The sequence below is a fragment of the Phalangium opilio genome, unplaced genomic scaffold, assembly GCF_054372755.1.
Source record: "Phalangium opilio isolate 3A_F unplaced genomic scaffold, DU_Popi_V2 ptg000024l_1, whole genome shotgun sequence".
NCBI lineage: Eukaryota > Metazoa > Arthropoda > Arachnida > Opiliones > Phalangiidae > Phalangium > Phalangium opilio.
Window position 1 is genome coordinate 6,466,580 of NW_028324155.1, and position 27,279 is coordinate 6,493,858.

General features: G+C 38.4%; 1 protein-coding gene and 1 long non-coding RNA gene across 3 annotated transcripts in view; one reads left to right on the forward strand and one right to left on the reverse strand.

The window, feature by feature from the left end:
* The window catches only part of LOC149692476 (uncharacterized), a 54,928-nt gene extending 49,478 nt beyond the window's left edge, over window positions 1–5,450 (forward strand). Inside the window, exon 6 of the mRNA XM_089868251.1 lies at window positions 5,436–5,450. The gene's annotated coding sequence lies outside the window, so the exon portion shown is untranslated. The remainder of the gene's footprint in view (window positions 1–5,435) is intronic.
* Window positions 1–27,279, reverse strand: part of LOC149692483 (uncharacterized) — a 54,973-nt gene that overhangs the window by 5,768 nt on the left and 21,926 nt on the right. The window contains exons 2-3 of one of the 2 annotated variants that reach the window (XR_016382696.1): window positions 24,503–24,619; window positions 23,073–23,250 (exon numbers count right to left, since the gene is read on the reverse strand). This is a non-coding gene — a long non-coding RNA (uncharacterized LOC149692483). The remainder of the gene's footprint in view (window positions 1–23,072; window positions 23,251–24,502; window positions 24,620–27,279) is intronic. The other variant, XR_016382695.1, reaches the window with a different exon arrangement.

The following is a 27,279-nucleotide window of genomic DNA, read 5'->3' on the forward strand; positions in this document are numbered from 1 at the left end:
GGATTTCGCGGAAAAAACTAGCTTTTTCGAAAAGACTTATCTTACGTAAGAACCGCCTTTTTCATATAATATAAAATTGGAGTTGTTCTAAATAAATAAAATATTAGTGGTAAACAATTTTCAACACGTTGGTTCTTTTTAACTGAAATTCCTCATCAAGACGCTCACTCACTTTTAATTAATTATCCACTTTTGATTGAGTTCAAGTAAATTTTTATATATCCACGTTATGGAAAAGTTTGCAAAATATATCGTAACTTTCCCCTTAAGCCATATACCGCCCTAATACCGCAAGAATTTTCACCGTGGAATTTGATTTGTATTTTAGCCTACGGTCAAGAAAATATATCGAATATTTGGAATATTTCTGGCCCTACCACGCACCCCGAAATTCACTCCTCCATGAGATCATAACTTCATGAGATTCTTCAGTTCGTTACGGAACAAACTATAAGAATCTGCACGAAGATTATAACTAGGAGTAAACCACTATAAAACTTTAAAACTATAACGTTGCTGCTAAACCAATGGAAAATAAATTTTGTTAAGCCTTTTTTACTGAATTTTGAAATTTCACGTCATCAGGTAGGGAATGGGTTGTCGCGCTTGAGGAGGAGGACCACGTGATTTATATAATTACAATCAGACGGAATCCTTTCATCCAATTATGAGTTTCTAAAGATCCATACAAAAAGGTTCCATCCCTCGTACTTTCACTTGACCATCCCATTTTTATATTCTTTTGAAAAGAAAATTATCTTAAAAAGGTGCGTTATGATTAACTTTGGCATTCCATTAAGGATGGCCGGCCGTGAGAACGCCTCTAACCCAAAAACTTTCTCTTATAGTATAGGTTCTTAGAAAAGTTAGAGGGGTCTTTGTTTACGCCAAGGCCTAGCTAAATTTAAATCAAAGCTAAGCCTAAATTCTCGAAATACTAAAGTAAATCGCTTGAAGCCTCGTTTAAAAAGATTGCGGAATGCGTATACTAAGCTGTAAGCTGCGAAGCTAGCCAATATACCGATGGAAATGGGATTACATTAGCATTTAAAGAGTCAATCAAGAAACTAAAAGGGTCAGGATATTTAAATAGAACTTTTTTTTCATAGGAAAGCCTTGGTTCGCCAGTGCATGCAGTTTGAATCAATCTAACTGGAGAAAAAGTATTTTAATTAAAATTTTCATTGGTTTCCCCTTCAAAGCTACTTCAATCAGAGACTCCAGAGTTTCCGGGGGTTCAAAGGGGTCCAGCAGGGTCCTCTAAACCCCCATCGTCACCTCATTAAGCGACTAAGTGAATGGAAATGGGCCAATTTCACCTTTAGAGAAAGCTTCATTAGTACCTCCGACCTCCCCCTCTTCGAAACTCTCCAAAATCGAGCCTTAATACAATTACGCCAATACGAGGGTGAAGGGAGATGACAGTGGGTCCATCAGAGTATATGCTTTATTTCCCGCCTTTTCCAATTCACAATCTCTCTCTTTCTCTCTCGCGAGTGAGTGAGAGAGAGAGAGAGAGAGAGCGCGCGACATTTGCATCAGACTCCCTACCAAGTTTTAAATTCGCCAAATGAAAGGGGATGGACGACTTACTCGTTTAATTTCGTATTTTAAAGGTCGTGACCTAACCCTAAATGAACTTTGACCTCATAGAAGTCAATTTGTACTTAATTGAACATCAATCAAACAGTTTCAACTTTTACCAACTGAATTTCGCCATTTCTGATGAACTTTAACCTTAAATATCCGAGGCTTCATCATTAAAAGTATCTTGATTGAAACTTTCTATAATTAATTAATTAGAAAAGAAAAATTATATAAATAGGTCAATAATTAAGCCTAAAACCTTATAACCCAGCTAGAGGTACAAGAGTCTAAGCGCAAGTTGATGCCTCATTGCAAATAGATGCTTTTCCAAACTTGGATTAGAAGTTTAAAAAAAAAAAATCGGAGTACATCTCTAGAAATCGGAGGGAATTTAATATTTTAAAACCTTCCCGCTTTGGAACTTTTTTCGATCAATAAACTATATACTTTAAAGTAATTCTTTTTGATCTAAAACCGAGGAGTCTAGTTACTCGAAACTAAACGCCGACAAGAGAATCCGCCTCTATTTAATACGGCTTAAAAGATTATCGAGAAAAGAAACTAAAAAAAATTCCGCTCGCGCCAAATCTCTTTCCCCATCTATAGAGAAAGCTTCCCCCAGCTTCAGTCTTTCAAAACATTTTCTTCTAGTCGGGATTTAAAATCCCAAGAATATTTAGATACGAGAATGGGTTACTCCTTTGAAAATTTTAGAATAATTTTTAGACAGCGTGGTCAAAAAAATGGGGTAAAATTTCAGCAGAGAGAAAGAAGTAGCCTCTATGCCAGTTTTTAAATAAAAAAAAATCTCTTAATTATTTAAAATTCCAAGAATATTCAACTGTTATTCCTCTTGAAAATTTTGGATGATTTCAAATGTACGTCAAGAATAAAATATTATGATCAAAATGACCACAGAGAGAAAAAGAGACCATCTGCTAGTTTTTAAATAAAATAAATATCCCGATTATTTAACCAATCTCACATTCGATTAAATAAGGAAAATAAACGTATGTTTCTTTGAAATCCCCCAAAAAATCTAAATCCTTTAAATTATCTTTTAAAATAAATGTTAGGCTATATCCGTCCGTTTAATGTCCACATTGGTTGGGATGGGACATATTCTGTAGAAATCCCCCTCAAAATGGGAATTTAAATCGGCGACTACTTAAACCTAAATCCACCATCAGTCCAGAGCTCTAGAGAAAACTTATTTCCCGTCCACAAAAAAAGAGAAAAAATGGAAACGCAAGGTTGAGAAGACTAGAGAAATCCAGATGTAATCGGTTAAAAGAATATGAGAGAGAGAGAAGAGAGATTTAGTATAGAATAAATTTCGTATAAAATTGGGTAGAAATCGAGTTTCTAGCTGCTTCCTTTTTCTTTTCCTAGACTATTATAAGAACAAATAATCTCGACATAAACCGGCTTTGTTATCCATCCACGAAAATACGCTTTTTCTTCCTTTCTTTGAACTTCTTTCAAATCAAAAGGAAGAAGAGAGAGAGAGAAAACGGAAGCTCAAGAGAGAAAAAAATGAGAATCCTTCATCCCCGCTTATAATAGAAAAAATTCCCATATAAGTTCGTCTCAATTTGAGTTTGCGTTACAATTAAAGCTAAGCCTTGGTTTATTCTTAGTTATTGTAGGTCAGCACCTTTCCATTGATACAAATTGAGCGTATTTCAACTGATTCAACGTAAGTCTGTACCAAAGTTAAGCCTAAAATAAATGTATTTTCTATTAGATATCATTAAGGTTGTTGCTAATTTTGTGTGTAGTGTAATCTTACATTGAAATACACAATCAGATATCTTTACTATACTCGATAGGGCTGATTTAATCCGCTTTATATAGATTTATATAGAAATCAATGCCACTTTGAAATAAGCTAGTAAAGATAAACGTATCTTTCCAGCGTTTATTAGTAGTGACAAGAGATACGAGTTCGCGATATACAAATTTACCAAACCCGGGGAACCAAGGCCTAAGGATTTACTATAGGATTTAGGATAAAATTTTAAACGACATCAAATTACAAACTCTATCGGTTGTTTCATCCCGCGTCTACGTAAGCCTCTAATAGACTGTATACACCCAAAGCCTTCGAAATGGAAAGGATAGAACCGAGAGGTTGGAAACTTCAACCCAAATTCTACAGTAATCTCGAATAACTTTGAATTTAGCGTAATGGAATATGTCCCGCACCATCAAGAAGATTTCTAAAATCGAGAAAGCTTTAGAGCGTTAAAACCGGAGACGATTTTAAAACTTTGTGGGGTGAAGAAGGTTCCGGAGGAGTTTTGAAACCCTTGATCCGAGATGAATTTTTGGAAAACTAATTTTAAAAACTTGGGGGATGGTTTCCTTTTTTTTCTTCCTGATCAAATTGCGAGCTTACCGAGTTACACATTTTTTTCCTAGAAAACATATTCCTCTGTAAACAGATATGTTATTTTTTTGGGAACGAACTGAAAATCTGATCCATGTTATACGAAGGATTATATTTACATTAAGAAATTATATAGCATCCATCCTTAGAAGGGGTAAACTACTATACACCGGAATAGGTATTATACGCATCATTTCAAGATTATACACCAGGTTCACAGATAATTGTAATTTACTTGGTTATATATGAGATGCGGCAAAATACTTTGAGTATGTGATAGCTCTAATACTTACCTTTCCAACAATACCAAATACTTAAGGTTACCACAATCAGCGCCCGAGTAATTAATCAAATTGGGGGAAAAAAAACTATAATGAAAAAAAGTAATATTTAAAAATTCATTTTAAAACTTATTTCCTACAATAACGTCGAAGCTTACGTTTACCGTTTCTAACTCGAAATTTATCAATCTGTTGATTTATCAAGCGAACCAAATCTTTTTTTTTTTCTTTCCACCAAAATTCAGCACCCTAAGCCTAAATTTTTATATTCCATATTCTACCACGTGTACATAATAATAATAAAAAACTATATTTCCCATCATAAAACCATAACCTAATTTTCCCCTCTTCAAAAACCCATCGGACGGATGGGGAGAGCGCAATTGGCAAAAATTTCAAGTCAGCCCGAAGCGACGCGTTCAAGCCACGTTAGAGGCGCCCAGAAAAAAAATGAAAATTTTAAATTTTGTATACCGCGAAATATAAAGTAGTTCCAGTTTGTGGTCAGTCAATTTTGCTCCGCGTCGTTCCACGCGTCATGCCTTAACATAAATATAAGCGTGAAAAATTGTATCAAGGAAAAGGAAGAGAATAAAAAAAAAGTATTTTTGAAGCGGCTGGTTTCTCCTCATCACTCGAGTTTTCGCTCTCAAAAACGCAATCGCTAGAAATATGCCCTCAAGGTAAGGGGTTTTCGAATTCTAGGCTTTCACACCCTTCCCTGTATTCCATAGTTCCTATTTTCAACTCAAATCAATTGGCAGCGCTACTGAACTTAGGCTACACCTTACACGCACCTTCTGTTAGTCCCAAGTGAATTTCGATGGTCATATGGTTCAGCCGAGTTTGGCTATCACGTTGAAAGTACAATTCAGTAGGCCCGATTTAGGCTTAACATTCAGGTATAAGAAAATACAAAAATACGATTTCATTTGGTATTAAGGTAATAAACAATGAATTTTAGCATTCATTAGACCCATTCCTCCTAAACAAATTTTAAAATACATACCAAGGTATTCAATATTCTTTACAAAAACCCAAATAAATCATTGGTTAACTTGATTTATTGCAACTAGTTTCTGATCAGTGTTAACAACTTTTGGAGAAGTTTAAAAATCTTTTATAATTTTGAAATCTACGAGTTCTTTCAAATCAAACTGCGATTAATCTTACTGTAAACTCAAATTGGGACGAGCAAAAGGTGTCAGAGAATATTTTAAAAAAGGATGAGAGAGATCGCGGAGAGAGAATGGATATCAGTGTAACTTTGGACTGGGAGAAACGAGACAGAAGGGAGCTCCTTACTTTCCGCTTGGATCTAGGATGAAACTGACTTGAATCGGATTCGAACAATGCTGGAAAGCGTAAATGCGTGGCTCGACGCTGCTGTCAAATACAATTTTCCCAACTTATAATGAGAAATCAGCGTGAAATTGACTATCTGTCCCCTAGGGACGGGTTTCGAACGCCTCTCCCTCGGGCATCAACCATACCATTCTTTCCGTATAAACTTTAAACCCAGTCCATTCCTAGCCATATACGAACCGAATTAGATCGACAGTCACGCCGCGTGCACTGCAACCGTACTACAACCAAAATCCCAAGAATTCCATCATTTTTAACGAGAATATACAACCGTGAACTCTTCCAACTCTTTACTTCCAAACTAAAACTCATAAATAAATAGGTTAAAATAACTTAAGAAGTATAGCAATAAATCATATTAGGCAACTTGAAACTTGGGAAAACTAAACGTTTTTGGGCGCAAATTCAAAATGATATAAATTGCGACAATTTTTGTAAATATATCGTTAAAATTTATTTGAGAATATTTGAAATTCTCAAGTATTTGGGAATGCAGCTCGGGAAAAATATAAGAAAAATTTTCTTCCTACAATTTTTTTTTCTGCAAAATCTGCATTTCCAAAAAAGGGACCAAAAAGAACTGAAGAGAAGAAAAAAAAATAACCAGCTATATCCAAGAAAAAGAAGAATTCCTAGCTAAGGAAACGAAAAAGAATATTGCGGCTTTTTCCTCTTTTTTTTTCTTCTCCTTCTTACCTCTCCCTTCCTTAGAGCGAGAGGAAGAAAGAAGAGGAAGGACTAAAGAAAAAGAAGGAAAGGAAAAAAAGTTGGATTGAGAAACGGGTGGCAATGTTCCTGTCGCTTGTGGGTGGGATGACGACGAAGCTAGCTAGCCCCGAAATCGAGAACCTCAGAGCTATGGGTAGATGTAGAAAGAATATTCCTTCTTACAAAACGCATCCCAAGAAACGCCAAGAAACCCCCGGATAAAAAAGGAAAGAAAGGAAGAAAAACCTGCCGGTGGTTATATTTACCTGACTGCAATATGTTTTAAGTATAGTTTTGACCGAATGGTGAGTGGAAAATGCGTGATTTTAGGACATACTGACAAGGATTATCATAGGATAATCCGACCTTTGAACCTTCCTTCCCTGAATTAACTACAACTGAGCTAAAGAAACTACTGAATGCTGATAGAAACGTAGCTGCATGGCCAAGGTGCTTTAAAGAATATATATACAATACTAAATTCTAAAATAAAAAATATATGTGAAGTTTGGAGCTAGCGACTCAGGTGTTTCTAACAAGAGGACTTTCCAGTACCGCTTGAATGGTATTGGAATCACGAGAGGATGGAAGAGGAGAGAGAGAGAACTAACTTTCCCCATCTCTTCCCGAGCTTCTTTATGTAAATGAGCAGCGCGACGCCTCCTAGGGAGATTCAGGATGAAAATCTCGGAGAAATGTGTCATGGCCATGTGTTAGAACGGACGCTATGTGGAACCATAGGGGGTGTACTATTATTTCCGAAGGCGTTTCCGCTCACTACCGAGAACAAAAAGGGAGTTCATGAGTCCCGCAGAGCCTTGGACTCGTGGAACAATGAAAAACTCGTTGCTTGTACGAGTTTAGGGGCGAAAGGGCTTTCCAACGACAATAGACGACGTAATAGGTTTAGAACGTGCATGGTGGTGGTAGTGGTGGTTGCGCAGCGACCTTTTACAGAGTTGAAGTAGGTGTTATTGAGAGAGAATAGAGTGTATGATCAAGTACCGTCAATTGCAGGTTTGTGGACAAGTACCAGACGACACGCGGTGCCTGGGAATACCTAATAATCAGTATTTAAGTTGGATTGGGTTGTTTCGTGATGTATATTTATAGCGGATTGCAGAGCTTCCCTAGCTTCTCACCAAAATAAAGTTTTCCCAAGGCTTATCATATTTAAGCCTTTGTCTGTATTAGACTTAACGTATCCTCAAACTAACTCAAAAATCACACTTTATATCTATGAAAACATGTATGGGAACATTGGTTAAATGAAAAAATATTCATCTAACCTTTTAACCCTAACGACGTCAGACCAATATTAAGTTTCTGATAAAATAAAACCAACGAATGATCGTCTGCACGCAGATGACAGACGTAGTCACGTTAGGCTTAGCAATAAAAACTAGACCTATTTGAAAAGATGAAGAGAGAAGGAGGTGAATGCACGCGCTATGAATAGTAATTCGAACCATATTGGCATTGGGCATGGCGGTTGGTCGAGGGTACATGTACGTTTGGAACTTAGGTCATGGAAGAAAAAAAAGGACCAAACCATGAGCAAAAACAAAAGGAGGCCAGTTTTCCGGGGATAGAGTGAGAGAGGGTCACACGCGACACCCGAAACGGCCCCAACGGAAACCGGGGAAGGCACGTGACCGGAAGTTTATCTCTGGCGGTAACCAAGCACGTGACCAACCGGCCGAAGGACGCTCCAGACCCTTCCCATAAATGCAAAAAGGCGGGTTTGCTTGGGCATGTAAAAAACAACATATTTCTCAGAGAAGGTTACACTCTTAAAATGAGCTAAAACCTCATATAAAATTTAGATAAAGAGGCCCCATTCCAAGGTAACAAAGTGTGATATATTCTTGCAAGGAATAAATTTACATTCAAACATCTATGGGAATGAGGTGATTTTAAGAATGCAACTGCCAATCAATCTCACAAGCAAGATTCAACGCTGTTAAGGCTAACCTTTCCAATAAGTTTTCATATAAAAATAGAGCTTTTAGACGTATTGACTATTCAGATTGCAAGTTGAAATATAAGCTATACTCTGGAAGACTCGAGTAAATTATATCGGCCTTTTCTTGTTTGTTGATGGGTTATTCTTTCCTCTCCTCTTCCATCCTCTTGTCCCCTGACCATTTTCATCCCTATATACACTACAGCTCTCTCTTTCTCATCTTTTCTTTCGCATCCTCTTTTGGGTGCATGGGTTTTCGCGATGGAGAGTCCTCTTTCTGTCCCCTCAGAGCCAATATCCGGGTCTATTTCCGTTCAGTGATCGTCTAGCGAGTCTAAAATTTCCTCCTTTTCGAACACGCAACCTAGCGGCAGAAAAATAAGACCGGAGAAAGGGGATTGCGACATAAGATAGCCACGAACCTATAGGTTTGACTTTGCCGTATATACATGGAAAGAACTTGCGCTATGAAACTACTGCAATTTCATCATATGCATGGTTCTGCAATGTAGGATGCTTCCATCGGCAATAATTAACGCAACATGCAACCATGACCAAACTTAACCCTGATTTTGCGTAATAAGGGTTTTGAAAACACTACATTGAATTGGTGACAATATTTGGTAAATTTAGGCTTAGAAGATAAGTTTCCAAGGCGAAAGATGCGCTGACCTAAGATGGGGAAGCTCAAGAGCGATCCCTCTCCCTTTCTCTAGAAAAAGAAGAGAAAATCCTACCAATACTTTCCTTGCTGGTTGGTCAGAGGGAGGGATAGATTGTCGTACGGTTTTTAGAGAAATCTTGTTAAGATAGGGTCAACTAAAACGGCTACGATCGCCTTAAAGATCAGCTCGACACGCAAACGTATATATACCGTGGATGGTGTATACAAACTGACGGAAGAGGGGTTATTTTATTAGTATAGTGACCCAAACTCAACACGTGGGAAGAAGCCATGAACCCACGTGTTGCATCACTCGCCAATATCACCCACCCACCGATAAGCTTCAAAGACCATTTAATTTGAAACCATTAAAAATTAATTATAGTTACTCAGGACTTAATGGAAAATATTAAATTCCTAAAATTGTTTCTGTTTTGTTTGTCTAATAAGGCGGGAGATAGTAGCGAGCGCGTTAGAGGCCGATGAAATAATCTATTTGGTAAATATTGTTTGATTGTTAAATTATATAGCTTGGTTGGAAAAGCAAACTTGATTATCGTGATGTATTTATTCCATTATCAACGTCGTAATCATTGGAGGAGGCCCCTTTGCTACTTCACGAACTAGCGAGCTCGAGCTCGAGATTCAATCCCCTCCCTGAACCCCCCCCCCCCGCTTCTCTCAATAGATAATCGAATAAATCTCGTGTTGTGTAACGTGATAGGACTATTACCATCTTGTACACAGTGTACAGTGCAGTACTCTTCCGTACTGTGTAGGCAATTTAGTTCTAGGCACGCACAAGTTGAATTTCCCCCGTTCCCCAGCGTGAGTTGCCTTTACCAGGGACTATACTGCCATTGAAGTCCCGCTTATACGCGATGATACATGTATTTTTGATACGTTACGCCGCTATCTGTCATCGACAGAGCTTTGGCTAGCTTCCCTAAGTTCCCTTTTCCAATCCTAAAAATCTCCCGTCATCCGAAGGTTTAGATATATACCCCGTACGTAGCTTGCTTATTCGTCAAAATTCCTATAGGTTTTTAGGAAATTTTGGTGCATGACAGGCAGTTTTTGAAAAAAAAAAACCCCTGTAGAAGTGTTCAACACGCTAGGCAGTCATGTTCTAAGGAGAAGTGATCCACCAGAGGAATCTAAATATTTGCACTCATCCTTTTTCGCAATAAAAAGAAATCGAACTCGCAACTGGTCCCATAAGAAAACCCAATTACTTGCATGTATGTATACTAAAGAACTGGTCTATATCATTCTCATTCGGAGACATTTATTCCCAGTAGGTCACTTCACACCTTGGTTATACTTTCACTCATGCAGTTAGGCTTAACGATATACCCCATAGTTTTTCTGATACGTACTCCAACCCACGCAGCTGTTTTGTATCAGGTCTATTTTACCTCTTCCTGGCTGGGGGGGGGGGTGGAGGTTTCCCCAATGCGTGTTCCCTCATCGACGTCCGCTCGGACAATACCTCTGGTAATGAGTTTGCAAGGAGAGAATATATCGACGTAGTTTGTTTGTCTCTTTTCCATCCCCGCTACATAGCCAGCCTAATCGGGTAAGGGGTTACTTTTTCCGGAAAGAGACGGGAACCATATGCCCAGGAGGAGTTTTTCGAGAGCGCTCATTGTACACACGTATAGATCCTCCCTGCGGTTCACGATCATGAACAAAAAGATATTGAGATATATATTGACCCGTTAGTGTACTTGAAACAAAGGGGTTATTTTTATTGACCCATGTAGGCACCTTCTCTCAGTGTTAGATCGATTATTTCTTGACAAAAGAGTTTATGAAAATGACCGAAAAACGAGTACGAAAGGTCACGTGTATCTCTCAATTTTGGCGCGTGAAAAATGATGACACGAGCATTTCAATTCGAAAATTCTCAGGAAACGATATTCCCTCTTAAAAAGTGTGAACCACTTCCCAAACTAAATAAATACAATAACTTTTTAAACGTGATATAAAACAAGTTACGTTATTTCATTCTTCAATTGATAATAAGAAGGGCCTCCCCTCCTAGCTGCTTCTTCTATTTGCTCTTGGAGATTTGGTCTAGAGAGTGGGACACTTGAAATCGCATTAACTGTTATAGGCCTACTTTTCTCTGATAGAACGTGGCGCCTCTATGCGGGTATGAAAAGCAAAACACAAAGTTCTCTCTCTACAGAACTGGAGAGATGAGTCTCTCTCACTCTTGGAGCTAGAGAAGGGGGATTTAACGCCGGAGGAGAGGAGAGGAGGCAGCCGGGAATGGAATAGAATGAGGGGAGGATTTTAGAAAAGAAGGCCTATTAAAATTGAAGAGATTGATGAAGGTAAACACTCGAAAATGGTCAACGACTCTAAAGGGGGAACCGTGTCTACTATAGTTCCAACACTCTTAAGCTGTATACTTCAACTCGGAGTGGAGTGATCACGCTAGAAAGAGATAAATACGTGTGTAACCCTCCCAAACACATTCATTCTCGAGCGCGAGTTTAAAAATAACTTTACTAAGATTATCATACTTAAGATAAAAAATTATAAATAGATGAAATAAATTTGCCTGTTCAGAACAGGTAATATTACTTAGAACCTAAGAAATCTGTATTAATTCGAGTCTTGTCAAGGTGCTAACCAAGTTTCGTTAATTTCCAAGCGAAAGAACTTAGAAACCCCACCTAAATTTTTGAAAAATATTTGGTTTGAACTGAACTCCTCGCATATAACTATTTGCATATTTTATATACGGGAAATGAAAACAGTATATTGACAAATTACAACAATCAGGTTGAACCTGCTGTCTGCTATATAAATATATGTTTGCTAACACGGGTCGTCGACGCATCAGTGCATGTATAGCTAAAGGACCTCCGTATTTACAAACCCTCGAAGCAAAAACTTTTCGTTATTCGCGTTTGGTTCATCCCTTCTCCAATACACGTGGATACAAAAGTGTCAATGCGGGAATAGAAAATCCCCTCGCTTACCATCTGGTTTCGAATAAACATACTTGAAAAACTTATACGCTCGGACCCAAGTCTGACATTGGTATATATATATATAATTTTGAACGGTTCAACTACAGCTACAGCCTGCGTCCTGGACTGATGTCCATAAAATATGGACTGTATACCCTTCTGCTAACAAACGGGAACGATGGAGCGCGGGGTCCCCTGTATTGGAGTCCCTGGAGGATTGGCGCGACCCCCGGATTACGCTCACGCGCCTTCCTCTATTTGAATCCCGTGGGTCCGTTTCGAGGGATACCCTAGCTGATACCGATCACCCCCAAATACTATTCTTTATACAGGGTTCGGAAACATACATACAAGAAACGATCTATACAGGAGGGGATTAGGGATTTGTAGGCCAAAATAGACCAAAAACGAACTAAGATACCGCGTGAAATGGAGGGAGGGAGCGAGTATGATGTAATGATGATTTTCAAGTTCGTCAAGGTTAATTGGTCTAAAATTAAATTTAAAGGGTTTAGGGAATTTAAATACTTCTTATCTTTGTTCGGAAGTAAAATGGGACGAACGGAAGCATACAGTTTTAGGAGTAAGGAAATAGCACGTGATAGATTGAGCGAGAGATATGTTAATTATTTAAATTATTATAAAAATTTAGTATACAACAAACACTATAGATTCGCTATTTCGCTGCCTAAATTTTTATGAAGTTACAACCTAATTTTCGATATTTAGAAAAATGGAAATTTTCCATAAATTTCATCAGAGCGTATCTTTTAATAATTCGAGAAACTTACTCGCGAAGAAAATCAAACCGACTTTGAAGAAGAAAACCATGAAAATGTTTTAGAAAGTATGTCAAGTGTGAAAATATTAAACCACAAACAGATTAAGAAAAAAAAAAAGAAAAACCTGTTATAATCCCCGCTATTCATTCACGCGTCTAATCACTTTTCTTGTAGATCGCGTGCGACTTTCTCTCTTTCTTTAAACGGTTTCTCCTGCTGGACTCCCATAATAAAAGGAGCTAGCCAGACCATTATGTCTCGTATCCAAGAACAACTAAACTACAATCGGAATTAACAAAGCATAATTGGTATTAATTACATATACAATAAACAATATCGATTCGAAAGCAACTCGCGATTGATCATTAATTCAATAGAAAATAAAACCACAGCTACAATTATAGGGGGCAAGATGTAAAGACCTAACCCTAACTTGTGATTAAAAAATTATTGGTCGTATACGAAAGGTTTTGCATGACATGTTCGCGTGATACGTTTTACTCTGGCGTCGAGAATACGATCGCCTATTGCTTGACCACTAATATTTATTCCGGACATGTTCCAACTACCCCCACTCCACTTCTACCGTATTTTTGCACACACGAAACTTTTGGCACGCTTCTCTGAACAACCATTTTGTATTATTTTTACCTAGATAACATTTTTGCATTTCATATCGTAGCTATAAACGAGCGTTTTCGGTGAATGTTTTGGTCAATAAATATTTGTTCTAAGGTTCTTAATGACTGGCCGTTAAGAGACACGGTTTCTTGTTTATTTTGCGTATGATTAGGGTCATAAATGGTCGTTCTAATGAGCGGTCATTTCGTATAAATGTTACTTATTATAACGCGAAATTACATTCACATTTGTTTTGGTTATAACGATAAATATTAAGTTTTGGGAAAAATGAACCGCGCATTAAAATAACTGCTTTGCAATATAGTAACCCCAAGGCTTTCAAGAGCCGAAATACGACTATAACATATCTAAAGGAAATTTCTGTATCTCTTATAGACCAGAGTTAAAATCGTTTGGACTAAATATTAGAGCAAACATTACATATCTGAACGTACACCTTCAACTGTGAAAATTTCGTCAATCACGCTGCAACGGTTTACGATGAGCGACGGGGAGGTTCCAATAAATCTATACCCATCCGAAATATAAACCCCCAAAAGACGTACATTGAGCTAAATTATAATACCACAGAGCATCCCGCCAAAAAGGAAAACGGCGGGAAATCGTACAGTATAACAGCGAAAAGCGCGGAAAAGTTGGGACCCCAAAGTTACAGGGCGGCCGAGCCATAGAGGAGGATGAAGATGAGGATTTCAGAGTGAGAGAGAGAGAGAGAGAGATGGAGTTGAATCCATGGGATTATCAGGGTTGCACGGTCCAGCGCTTCTCTTTGTGCCTTTTGGGACCTTTTCCCCTCCTAGAAAAGCAAGCCCAACTCTGCCAAGCAGGGAGTTTGGTATAGACCTATAGAGGCATGGACCGAGAAAAGTGGAAGGCCGGCGTATACGTACGGTACGTCCGAGCTAAGCCCAACGTTGGTCTCTGAAAAAGTACAGAAAAAACCGCTTTTTAAAACCCATGGATCCCCAAAGTATATACAAATAATTCCCCTATAGAATTGGGACCTTAAGCCTTGCATAGCTAGAAAGTTAGAACCGGGGGAGGGGGTATACGGCCTTATATCAGAAGTTTACAACACATCGAAATTATCATTCGCAGTTCATGAAACTTTCGAATCTTCAAATGAAAAGCTTCACCTAAGTTCGGACCAAAAGTAATAACTTTGGTTTTATTAACTTCCGATGGTATGATATCAAGTTTATGTCAGTCCCCAAAAATCTAAAAGCCAAGTTTCTTTCGCGGTTTTTTGATTTTTCGGATATACCCTCCTTTCAGATCCCAACTTCCCGCCAAAAAGAATTTCAGGAGGGTCCCTCGTTTGCTATAGAAAAAGTCTCTTTTCAAGATAACACAACAACATAACGCCTCTTCAATACGTTACCATGAAATAGGGTCAGAAATGTTTTACTTTTTATAATAGTGGGTCGTGTTTGGTGGGCTACTTTTCATAAGGGTTGTGGACTAATCCTTCCTTTTTTTTCTTCTTCTTCCGAATATAAACGATTTGGTTTTATATTTCGCTTGTCAAACTGAGTGAAAAGAGAGAAAGGTGGTGCAGCCTACAGAACCGCATTCAAATAAGTCCCGCTTTGACCGCACCATTCAAAACGAAATAATATTTGTCAGGTTGGATTTAAGTATCTAAAACTAGGCTTAGCAAATTCAAATTCTTAAACCGAATTTTGATGTTATTTCGCATTTGGAAGTATACAAATTTAGTCTTAACAAATTCAATTTTTTTTTTGTTATTTTACACTAAGAAGTAAACACAACTTTAGTGGAGCAATTTAGGCTTAACAAATTCAAACCGAATTTTCTGACCGCAGAAGTAAACAACTTCTAGTAGACCAGTTTCTACTTGCGTGCAACCGATACGAACATATCTCCCCTGAGCAAAAGTTTAACAAGCGTGTATAGCAATCTTGATTGAAATTAGTTTTTTGCCCCTCTAACTTGGAAATCTGCATAACTCCTCCTCTGGACCCTGTAGACGGGAATTTCTTTCCCATCCCACTGAAAGATTGCATTTTTTTCCTTCTCTCATTTACGGGGCTTCGTTAGGACTCGGTTAGGTAAGATTCCTTTGCGTTTGACGGCCCCATACCTACTCCGCCCATCGCGTGTTAGGCCCAAAAAGAAAAAAAAACTTTTTTGACCTCTCATGTAGTCTCACGTGCAAATGATGGAGATAGCCGCCCCGAACTTGCCCAAGAGTATGTAGGTCTACATGTTGAATACGTGCAAGCAGAAAAACTCATTTATCCGCACATAATGTTTGCAAGAATTATGTAATTGGTTTTCGTTAGAAGAAGAACAAAAAAATTGTGGATTTGTGAATCAAACGAAAAAAAATGTAAGGGGAATTACTCGTTTATTGATGGATTTTATTAATTGGGGAAATTAGGGTTAGGTTTGATATTATAAAAAATAGGTTAAAAAAGTTAAATAATCTAGAAAAGTAGGCTTAGCTCTGATAATTCCCCAAAATTGGCTCAACTTTTCTAATTTAAAAAATAGGCTTAACTTTTTCTAATTTAAAAAATAGGCTTTTTCCCCCACAAACGTTATTTTCACGAGGGTCGATATCGCGACCTGAATTTAACACTAACTCTTAAACATAATATAACTAGATCTTAATCACACTTCCAGAAAAATACCATTATAGAGAATAATTACTAACATTTAATAGCTGTATCCAATACTTATGTCCATATCTCATTAACATATAAAGTACTTAACAGCGAGAAACGAAAAGTTGCAAAAACAAATCGAAAAAAGAAAGTGAGGAGGAAACGGGAAAACAAATAGCATATATTCGTAAAAGCGAAAGAAGAAATAGATTGAACTAGAAATTCTTCAAATCATTAATAGGAGAAATTGCGCGGGAAATGATAGAGATAGCCTATCATAGAACGAAATATACTGTTTTCCCGGAATAAAAACTCTACAGCTTGTAGTACAGATTCGAGCATGGGTGATTAGGCCTTGCGATGAATAATGTCCCTAAAATAAAGTAAAATATCCTTCAATACTTGTGGTATTATACTCCACAGCACCAAGGCCTAATTGCAATAGTTTGTATCAGGTCCAACCAAGTCTTAAAGTACGTTTCCTTTCTTACTTCAAATTATTAACGTCTGCATCTATATTAAAGGGAAGATATACATTTCCCCGCGTTATGACGGTATCGCCTAGTGATTCTTTTTCGGAAAAATAATGAGAGAAAACCGCAAAACAAAAGCAGAGGGCCCAGATATTAAGAGAGAGAAGTTCCCTCTTCCCCTTCCCCCAACGGTATTTCCTCTTTTAAAAAGCGCAAGGGACCATGGGAGGAAAGAGAAGGAAGAGGAAGGGTTCGCGTGATTCGAGCGATCAAGTCGCTATAGTACGTCGGATATCAAGAGAGAGAGAAAGAGAGAGGGCTTCCAAAAAAAGCTATCATATTCTTTGACAAAAGGCTTATTTACCGTTATACGCTATAGTCATTAAAAGAATATAACTTCAAATTTTGTATCTCTATATAAAAGTGTGGAGATTCAAACAACCCAATCAACGAACCGCAAACTGAGGGAAGATTGCATGCCTAGGAGGATTAATCTTTGGAGAAGATATTAAAATTTTCATTTAGATTCGGAAAATAGGATGTTATTTGGAGGTTTCTCAAAGTTTTCTTTGAACATACCATAGTTGGACAGTGTTGGTTCTGTAATTTCTACTCCATGGTAGCTGTAGCTGAACCAAGGGACAAGTTGCTAACTACCTATGAGGAGGTCAGCATATATATTCTGTCATTTTACTCCAGGTTCAGAGCTGAACAAATCTCACTTTAATTGCACTAGTGTACATTACCCAAAAAAACATTAATAGCTGAGAGTGACATCAGATGAGGTACATTTAATAGGATATTACAACCAAGGGACAAATAATAAAGCCATTAAAGGCGAAGAAATGACCTCTACTTGACTATATTCACGCTATATAACGTGTTATATGTATTTTAAATAGCGTGAAATCGTTTAAATACATGATGAAAAAAACATGCCGGCATACACCAAAATAAAGGGGTCGGACATAATGGGCAACTATGTTAGAAATCAATACAGGCTAAATCGAATGAAAAATTACACCATATTATCACTTGTAAATTCAATCGTTAGACCTCTTTCAATTCATATTTGGTCTATCCTCCCAATCATGAATAATATGTATGAATAACTGGAGTTTTCGCGACCCCCAAAGTAATTGGTCCATTTGAATACGTTTAAAATTTGATGGTGTAATATCACGAAATTTACGGTTAGCATAAATTAACACTGTTTTGATGTTTATGGCGTCACTTAAATCGTCGCCAGATTTCTTAGTTTTCCCTAGGTGACGTTTTAAAATCTGACTTCCAAATATAACCATTCGTTGAATTTTCCATATGAAAACAACGTTTTCTAGCCACACTAAGCTAAACCTTAAAATTTTCCCTAAAAATTTCACAAGTTTCAAATGATTCATATATACATAACAAAATTTAAAAAACAGCTGCACTTCACTACATTTCAACTGCTCTTGGAATTGGATGGCAGTATGATCTTACCAATTAAGAGTGTCATATTTAGTTTTACCGTAAAAAAAGTTGAAGGTATCGTTATAGGACTACGGTATTCTCTAGCCAATAGGGTAAAGAAATACTATCACAAAAAAAAAGAAATAAAAAAAATCCCAAAAGAAAAAGCATGTAGCAACATAGGAAAAACCCCAGCCAAGCCAAGCCAGATCCTGAAGAAAAAAAAAAGCATAGACATATATATAGCAGAGGAGCTAGAGCCAGCTAGATAGGTAAAGAGAGAGAGAGAAAGACTTTCTCTGGGAAAAATGTTCTCTCTTTCCTCTCTCTCTCTCTCTCTCTCTAAGAGAGAAACCTCGATCCGTCAGTGGGTGGAGGGGTTACCACCCATTCCCTCCTCATTTCTAATCTCTCCAGCGCCTGCCTCTTCGGTCTAGAACGCTCCAAACGGGAGGTTCCAAAGCTCCACCTTCCCCCCTTAGAAAGAGATGGTTTCTAGCTCTCTCGGAGAAGGCTTGACGGCTCTAGATTCTCCAGAAGCCGCGCGCGCGGAGAGAGAGAGATGGAAATGGGAATAGAGAAGAAGAGGGGGGGAGGAGGAGGAGGGAAGAGGAGATGGAAAGATGCTTTGAAACAGAGCTAGTACGGAAAGCCAACATCACAGGGGCAGATCACAGTCCGGTTAGAGAAGGCGCTCCAGGCACCGCGCTCTGGTGACCAAAAAAAGAAAAAAATTCTAGAAGAGGGAGAGGAGATGAGATGCGAATCTTTCTCCGCGGGTCTCTGTAGAAACATCAGCTTCTCCATTTCGGTGTCGACGGCAACGCCACTGCGCATGTCTTTCCGACACCCTGCCATCCAGAAGAGACGTACCCGGACCGTAATCTGGAACTAAGATCTGCCCCCTGAACGTTCTCTCCTCTCTCACACACACTCACCGTCTCTTCGCCCCTTTCGTTTTCGTTACGTTATACGTTCACGTATACGTATACGTATATATTTACTACCCTAGAGAACCTATGGAAGATGCTGGTAGAAAGAAAAAGAAAAACTGTTGGCTTTTTTAGGCGTAAAGACGCGACGTATAAAAAAAAGGATAGCCGTATAGCTGATTCAGAAACGGAAGTGATGCAGCAAACGTTAAATATAGACGTATTTACTTTGGGTTTAACCATTTTGGAGACACATGGGGGTCTTGCTGCTTAAAAGAAATGTGTGTAAGAAAAAATATATATTTGAAATTACACAATTCGGTTTAAAGTTTCGTAACAGATTTACCATATAGTTTAGTTTCGAAATTATGCTGGTTAAAACTTGATAGAAAAAAATTACAAGTAGAATAAAAATCTAAAGGAATTCCTTGGTTGGTTAAATTAAATTAAAGTTTAAACAAGACTAAATTATAAACGCAGCGAACCAGAAAAATCTTAAGACAGGTTTTTATACTAGATTTTCAAATTAGGCTAACTAAATTTCAGAATGGCTATAGTCGTTTCTTAAAATGTTTGTTTACATAAATCCCCAAATAATTGACTATTTCTTAAAACGACACTTTCTAATCCTCGAAAACAAATCAATATAAACAAATAAATATAAATTCTTTACTATTTTGTATACCCTGCATAAACTATAAGAGAGAAAGGATTGGTATACTTATACGCAGTACTTTAGACCAGGAAAGCGAGAGAGAATGTACTTCGTATGAAGAGGACACAAATTTGAAAAGAGTGGGAGGGCAAGGGATTAAACTGGGCAGAAAGATGGAAGAGGAGAGGAAGAGAGGGAGAGGAGAGTGAACGGATGATGCTGGTCGGAAAAGGACGGGGCCCTGACGGAAGCTCAACACATTTCCGGAAAGCAATGGCGTTTAGAGAGTTTTACACACACGCCTACCCATATACAATACCCAAACCAGAAGAGAGAATGACTTAACAAAGAGCTCGGACACTTGTCATATTTATCCCGCGTCTGAAATAATAGAGATTTAAATGAACTAACGCCTAAAATATTAATTACATAACTGTACCTATTAAAAAAATTAAAACTCAAAAGCATGAGGGAATTTTGTCTCGTGCCATATTAATTTTAGTTTTTACTCCCAGAAATAGGCTTGACATATTCAGACAGCTCTTAATCTAATCTTTCACTTTCCAAGTCGATTCAAAAGGGAAAAGAATTAAAAAAGAAGAGAAGTATTCGACCCCTCATGTTAAAGCGAGAGAAAATTTCAGTCTTTAGTTTTCGCGCGCCAGAATAAAGCCCAGAGCTAGCTATAGCTTGAGTTGGCTATATAGCATTTCTCCGAAAGAGACTGTTCTCCGGGATTTCGACTCCGGGCTTTTCTGGAGGATGGTATCGGACAGTCAGATCTTTAGGGACGACGACGTACGACTCTCTTTCCTTCTCTCTCTCTCGCTCTGCCCCAAGCTATACACTACTGATGCTGGAAAGAGCGGAGAGCCGCGGATAGGCATTTGGTAGAGCTTGGAAGGAAAAAAAAACCCCAAGCCAAAAGAGGGTGCTATCGTATATGTATAGGGAGAGAGGGTAAATCGCTCTATAAATTATGGTTGGGTGTAGACAGCTGACATTTGCCGATTGTATCGCCGTTCTTCTCTACAGTTTTAGACGATTTAGACCCTGTTTCGCAAGGAGTCCATCATATAAAATAAAATTTCATAGTTTTCATAGAATTATTTCTAGGCCTAATTTGAAATTTAGGCTTAGCGAAGACGCGCGTGTTTTCTATCTCCCTCTCATTTCTCGCGCTTTTAACACAGAGTAGATATTCATCTGCTTACTTTTCCATCAAAAATAACCTCTCTTTCTTATTAAATAACCATTCGTGATAAACAAAATTAGTCTCAAATTTGTAGAGTTCCTTACTCATAGTTTGAAATATTGTCCACCCACCTTTCACGAATAGATATACTAACGATCCAGTCGAACTAAGGGTGAAATCTACATTACTAGTTCTTCGTTCAAAACTCAACGGTCCGAATCGAAACGACCCTAATCACGCCAACAAGGTTCGCCCAAGTTAAACGAGTTCGAGACGTCGTAAAAGTTAGTAAGGCAATTAAGACCTTCTCCAAAGCTTTCCGAATTCGAACAGAACCCGATATTAAGGACTTTTATATACGAAGAGAGTACTCCCATGAACGCGGAAAAGGAAAACCTTTCCCGCCAGTTTCTGGAATATACAGTTGGTCACGCGCGAAACGTCACCCGTTTCGTCGACAGCGCGTGACGAGGGGTCCCCGCGCTATAGTCCGGATCAAACTGACCACCCCTATACACGGGGAATTAGTTTAGGCGGGAAAAATGCGCACGAGTGCGGTGGTTGATGAAAATCACGTACTAATATTTCTTAGACCCAACAAAGGCTTAACAGAGAAGGTCACAATAATTAGGCTTAGCTCGTGCGGGATATCTTAAGCCTAATGCTACCCAATAGTTATTTCTCTTTCAGTGGAGTGAGCAAATAAGACTCGATAGCTTTAAGGTCATTTTAAAAAATTAGTAAGTGGTTTTGCTCAAAACTAAATTTAAGTTCGGTCAAGCTATAAATGAACCTTTATTTATTTACCAGGAAAACATAAAAAAAGCAATTGTCCACGCACCAATAAACCATGATTCACGTTAACGATCAAAGTGACCCAAACAGCGATAACCGAGGCTTAACAATTGACTTTAAAAGACGCTGAAAGTCATTAAAATACTAGCTACGTACAATTTTAAGGTAAAAATAATACTTTCAGACGCCTTTAGAAGTGTTTCAACCGCTACACACTGGTGACCAGGGAGTAGCCGAACTTACAAACTTTGCCCAGACCTTAACTGGCAAAATTTCCTTGGGTTTATTTTACGGTAGACAGATTTAAAACAAAACAAATTACGATAATGAAACTTTCAGGTGTAGAATTTCTAAATTAAAGCTGGCAGGATAGTGAGAGTTTTGAAAAGACGAAAAACCCAAAAACTTTTAAACAAACTTTTCGTCGCCTAGTCCCTTTTATATTTAACTCATTAGCCGAACAAACGTTCAAAAATGAGATGGAATGCACCTTCTTATTTACCTAGTCCTACACCATTCCAAATAACGCGGGAAAACTTACGTAAGCCGCGCTGGATCGCGCGCGGTAATTACATTTTTAGTTGGCGCGCGCGCGCTTTACCAGGAAAACTATACAGGCATCTCGTGTCGCGCGCTCTCGAGCAAGGAAATTGGCGGGAAAATTTTAATTACGGCAGGGAAAGTTATAGTTAATTAAATCCTAGTCAAAATTCCGAATTTAAACAAGTCCTACGCGAAATTCCTATGTAAATAGTTAAAGTTTGTATTACCCGCAATTTTCGCGTTTCTGAATACGCTTCATTGAAAAATAAGCTCTTATTTTTCTTTCAAAAGCGCGGGAAATTACGCATCGTAAGCGTGTAGGTGGATTTCAGAAACCGAAGCTGAGGTAATAACAATAATAATAAATTGAATAATGAAATCAAATGATTAAAAGTAATGGAATTTAAAATTTAATACCTTATGTTAACTTAAAGTGTTAAAGAGCAAAGCCTTGAATACGTAATTAAGTCAGATGACTACTGACAAATAAATAGTTCAACTTTTCTCATACAAAGAACCTCCAACAACCTATCATTATTTCCAATGCAAACCTTACACCGCAAAAACCTTGCTCGAATACTCAATTAAACGTATATCCTTGGAAAACCCCAAACTTGCTACAAAAAAACCTCCCCAAATAAAAATAACCATCTTCACAGTAGATTGGGCTTCAAAAAGCTATTGGTGGGGGCAAAGAGGTTGGGCGGTCTGATGACCAAGTAGAAGGTGGTAGCCTGGAATTCGAAATATAGCGGAAAAAAGGAAAACTATAGTACAGAGCTATAGGGATGGGCAAGAGCCCGAATCTCTAGGTAATGGTATGGAGTAGAACCGGGTCTCTCTACGTGGTTACGTCAGGATGGAAGCTAGTTATCAAGAAATGACACCCAGTGTTATTCTTCTATACGCATTAATGTTATCCAGCGCGTGGAGTGCCATCATGGGTCCTAATATATATAAAAACCTCTCTACAATTCCCCAAAATAGTTTCGAAAGGGGAAAAAGAGAAAAAAAGCATCATACTCATTTTTTCTCTGGAGCTTCTTCCTTCTGTATCACTTTAAGTCTGCACTGGTATTAAAGGCAGTTTAAACGTAACCTCTTTACCATATGAATTAGGTTCCTTCATATGTATTAGACTCGCGTTGATATAAAGCAATATCGTGTCCGTGGTAACCAATTTAATACAGTTGAAGGCGTCCTGCCGTAATAATTCAACAAAACTCTTTACTTTGTTTTAAGGCGAGAACTGCATATTTTTAAAGAGAGCTTGGTATGACCTTATCATGATACAATATCGCGCTCTTTCCCAAGTAATACAGGTAAGGCGGTGATAGTGTATTTTTTATCTAGTTTCTCTTGGCTTACTAGCTATTAACTGTCTTATTGCGAATACGTGAATGTCCCCTATAGGAACGTTTTGCTTTGAGAAGCATTGGGCTGGGGCAACCGCCTGCTCAGTCGGGCTTGAAATCAATGCCATTACTGAAGAGGAGAAGGAAGGGTCCCTTCTCTCCCTAGACGAGGGCTACCCTGCCTCGTGCAGGCCCCTATATACCACTAGCGCCCAGGCATGGCTAGGGTCTTTCACGCTCGACTTGCTACGCCTACGGGCTACGGCTTAAAACTTATACCGATTTTTTTCGCTTCCTTTTTGGTGAACCGTTGCGTTTATACATGGAAACTTATAACTCCGATATGTACGTTGCCGCGAAATTATTGTCCCGCATCTGGTGGCAAAATAGTACACCATTGGTCTTGCCTGCTTTGCATGTTGACAATTAACGAAGTGAAAGTAGTAAAGTAGACTCAATCAGGGACATCCTACGCAGTGTCATCAGAGACTACGGATAAAGGCGGCTACCAGTTCAGTTTGAATCAGTACTTGACTAACTTGCCTGCTAACAACACGATGAGTCGAAGGTGAGAGAGGGGAGGGATTTCTTTAGCCCCTTCATTAAAAACAAACTATAGAGTAAAAGTTTCTTTAGGGTAAACACACGAAGCCACTAAGAAAGTCGCTTTTCGGTGCTTGTTAGGTCTAGCTTGCTGCATGGTATAGAAGGTATTACCATAGCGAGTGAGGGCCAACGGAGCGTGTAGGCCTTCGGAAGATTTACTCTTTCCCTGTCCGATGCCGCAGCTGCATTCCGAGTAGGGCTAGCTTGCCACCAGTACGTACATGCACCAGTTCCCGAGAATCTGTCTCCGACAGGGGGCCCACGCGATCATGAACTTCTGCCGTAATAGACGTTCTCTGACTATGTCAGACCCGCCAAGCTATACTACATAATATTATCTATCATTGCCTATTACGATAAAACCGCTATGGTTCCGTAGACACCCCAAATACTATATAGCTTTCACTGAATAGTCTTATTTAGTTTTAAACGGGACTTAAGCTAAAGAAGCAGTAACAATGTAACGGTAAAATATTTAAGAACTCGACTTACAGTATAGCAAAGGTGTCCATGTCCAAGTTCATCCAATTCGGCGTACTTTCACAATTGTCTACAAAATCTATACGAGTCGTATGACGAAGCCAATCAGATTTCATTACTGGAAAATGTCTAAGAAGGAAACGAGAAAAAAAAATTTATTTTAAATAAGCATACATAAAAAAGGTACATCGTATTAAAACAATGACATTTGACCCCCCCTCGTCCCAAACAAGGTGTGTTCCATAAAAAAGCTTAGAGCGTTGGAGTTGACAATCCGCCTTTTTGTGGTAACGTACTGTAAGTCACGTGACCACTCGATTATTAAAGTCTCGCGCCCGCTTATTTTTTTTTTAGCCAAACACGCGTGCACGAGAAATAGGGAGACGATCGCGTAGTCCAAATGATACGTTTAACAATCGGTTCGTTTCAACTTGAATTTACAATAACCAAATGGTTTAACTTTAACCGAGATTTCTTAGCCAGTTGAAGGTAGACTCAAAGTGAGATGCACCACCATATTCTTACTTACTCTATTACGTAGAGCAATAATAATGGGATTGGCGAGTTGGTACGTCCCATTTCTAATCGAGGCGAGAAGAAAGCGATAGATCGCTCCCCCGCAATCCCGAATATCGTTTCAAATTATAACTACAGTACTATGATAGGTAAATACAACGTTCCTCATACTATGGGAGATTAATATTAAGCTTATTGTACACTGTTTTGAGATTAATCTAGATGCCCTACGGGCGTTACGCGAACTTATCATTGTATTGAGACAAGGGCGGTACTGTTTAGGCGTTAAATGTTATAGCGAAAATAATGCATTGTACTTAATACTCCTACCAAGAACCCATAGGAGATCCGAGAACATTACGTTTTTATGAGCTCATACTTTAACACTGGGTCGTTTTTCTTGCCAATATGGCATTATAGGGAAACCATCACCGGGGATAGTTTGGTGAAAACCAGAGATCACAGCTCAGTTCTACCTTTGAACGTTCTCAGTTATTATATGGGTTCTTACTCCCACTAAAAAAGCAATTGTTCGTCATATAGACATGACAGTACTGAGTATATGACTGAATGGTAAAATAAGACAGACAATTACTCCCCATGGAGAGATAAGTATCATTTTCTAAAGTGGATATCAGATATATAAAAAAATTACGCGATAAATTACTTCATTCCGAATTTGATACAAGAATTAGTAATATAAGCTTTCAGAAGTACACAATAAATTATGGAGAAGTGTATAGCTACAGAATGCGAATCAAAAATTATTTCTTTAATTTTTTCCCTTGAATTACGCGTACGTCTAATCATTTTCAAGGGAGTAGGGCTTTTAAACATAGCGCAATCTTTTTACTACAGTCAAAGGCACAGTCCCTAAAGTTGTCTAATTACCATTACATTTTAACACTGAATGAACTCAGAAATACCAAAAAATGTTCAACATTGTCAGAGTTTCTTTGTACAAAACATTATAAATAACGCAACTTGCCGTACGCGTATACGAAGATAGCGCGGTCATCAATACAGTATTAATAGACGGCTCACGATCCCCATCCCCTGACAAAGTATGGTATGAGTTTTTATAAAAGATGTCGTGGGCGGATCCAGAGTTGGCCCCAAAGATGAATTGTAAGCATACACGAGTTAATCTTTATAGTTCAATGGGGCAGAGACTAGAATTCGCTCCAAAATCGAGCGAGAGAGCTAGAGCTGGACCGGGGCGACTTAGACCCGCTTGTCACGTGACCCAAAACCATCCATCAAATTCTTCTCGCGTTGCGGCGGGTTGTGTCTGTCTGTCCAGCCAAAGGGACTAGCTGCCACGTGAGTCCCTTCTCCCTCCTCTTTGTAAAAAGTGGTCACGACATTACCTCATCAACAAACGCTCCCTTCCCTCCTTTTAGTAGGCGCCATCGTTAAGCCTAATCCCTCAGAACGTCAAACTATCGGGCTTAAATCCCTTGACGACTTTTGTCTCAAAGAGAGTTCCTGACATGCCTTCGTACACGGAAATATCCACAGTTTTTAGAACGTTTTTTTTTACCCGCGATATAATGAATGGGTGTAGGAAATGGATTTATTAGGCAAATGTTAGAGTAATACGTAATAAAGATTTTTTAAATAAAAATATGAGGTGGGTTTGTTAACAATTTTAAAAGAATTTAAGTTTAAACTTTACTGATTAGGTGTAAAGTAACTTTTAATTGGTTAGACAAAACCAATAACAATATTTTACGTTAGTCTGAGAGCTAAGCCTAATTCCGTTTTGAAAGAAAACTTCAGACTGCAAAATTGACAGCCAATCAGAGGGCTATTAATTCGCGCGCTTTAGGAGTTAGGGCTGATCATAAGTTCAGTATTAAAGTACTAGACATAAGTATATCCTCTTTCTATATAGGCTTTTCCATTTTTAAGGGGGACATTATTGTGACGAAAAGAGCGGCGTGCAGCTAAAACGAGGCAAAGATTGATTTGTAATGAAATAAGATAATATTGATAGCCTTAATGAGCTTGGGTAAAAGGGTACACCCATGTCATGAATGGAAGGAAAGTGCATGGGTAAAATTGAAGGGGTTCCCTTAATATACCCCGGGACAGAAGCAGAAGATTTTAAATTGGGCTTATCAAGGATCTGGCCCTGCATGGGAAGGGGGAACGTATAACAACGAAAACGAAACTTTTACCCGCCATCGAGTTTTGAAGAGGATCCTACTTTAGTATCGTCCAATTAACATCCCCGAATAAAGCCTAACGCGGGGTTTGCAATCCACCTT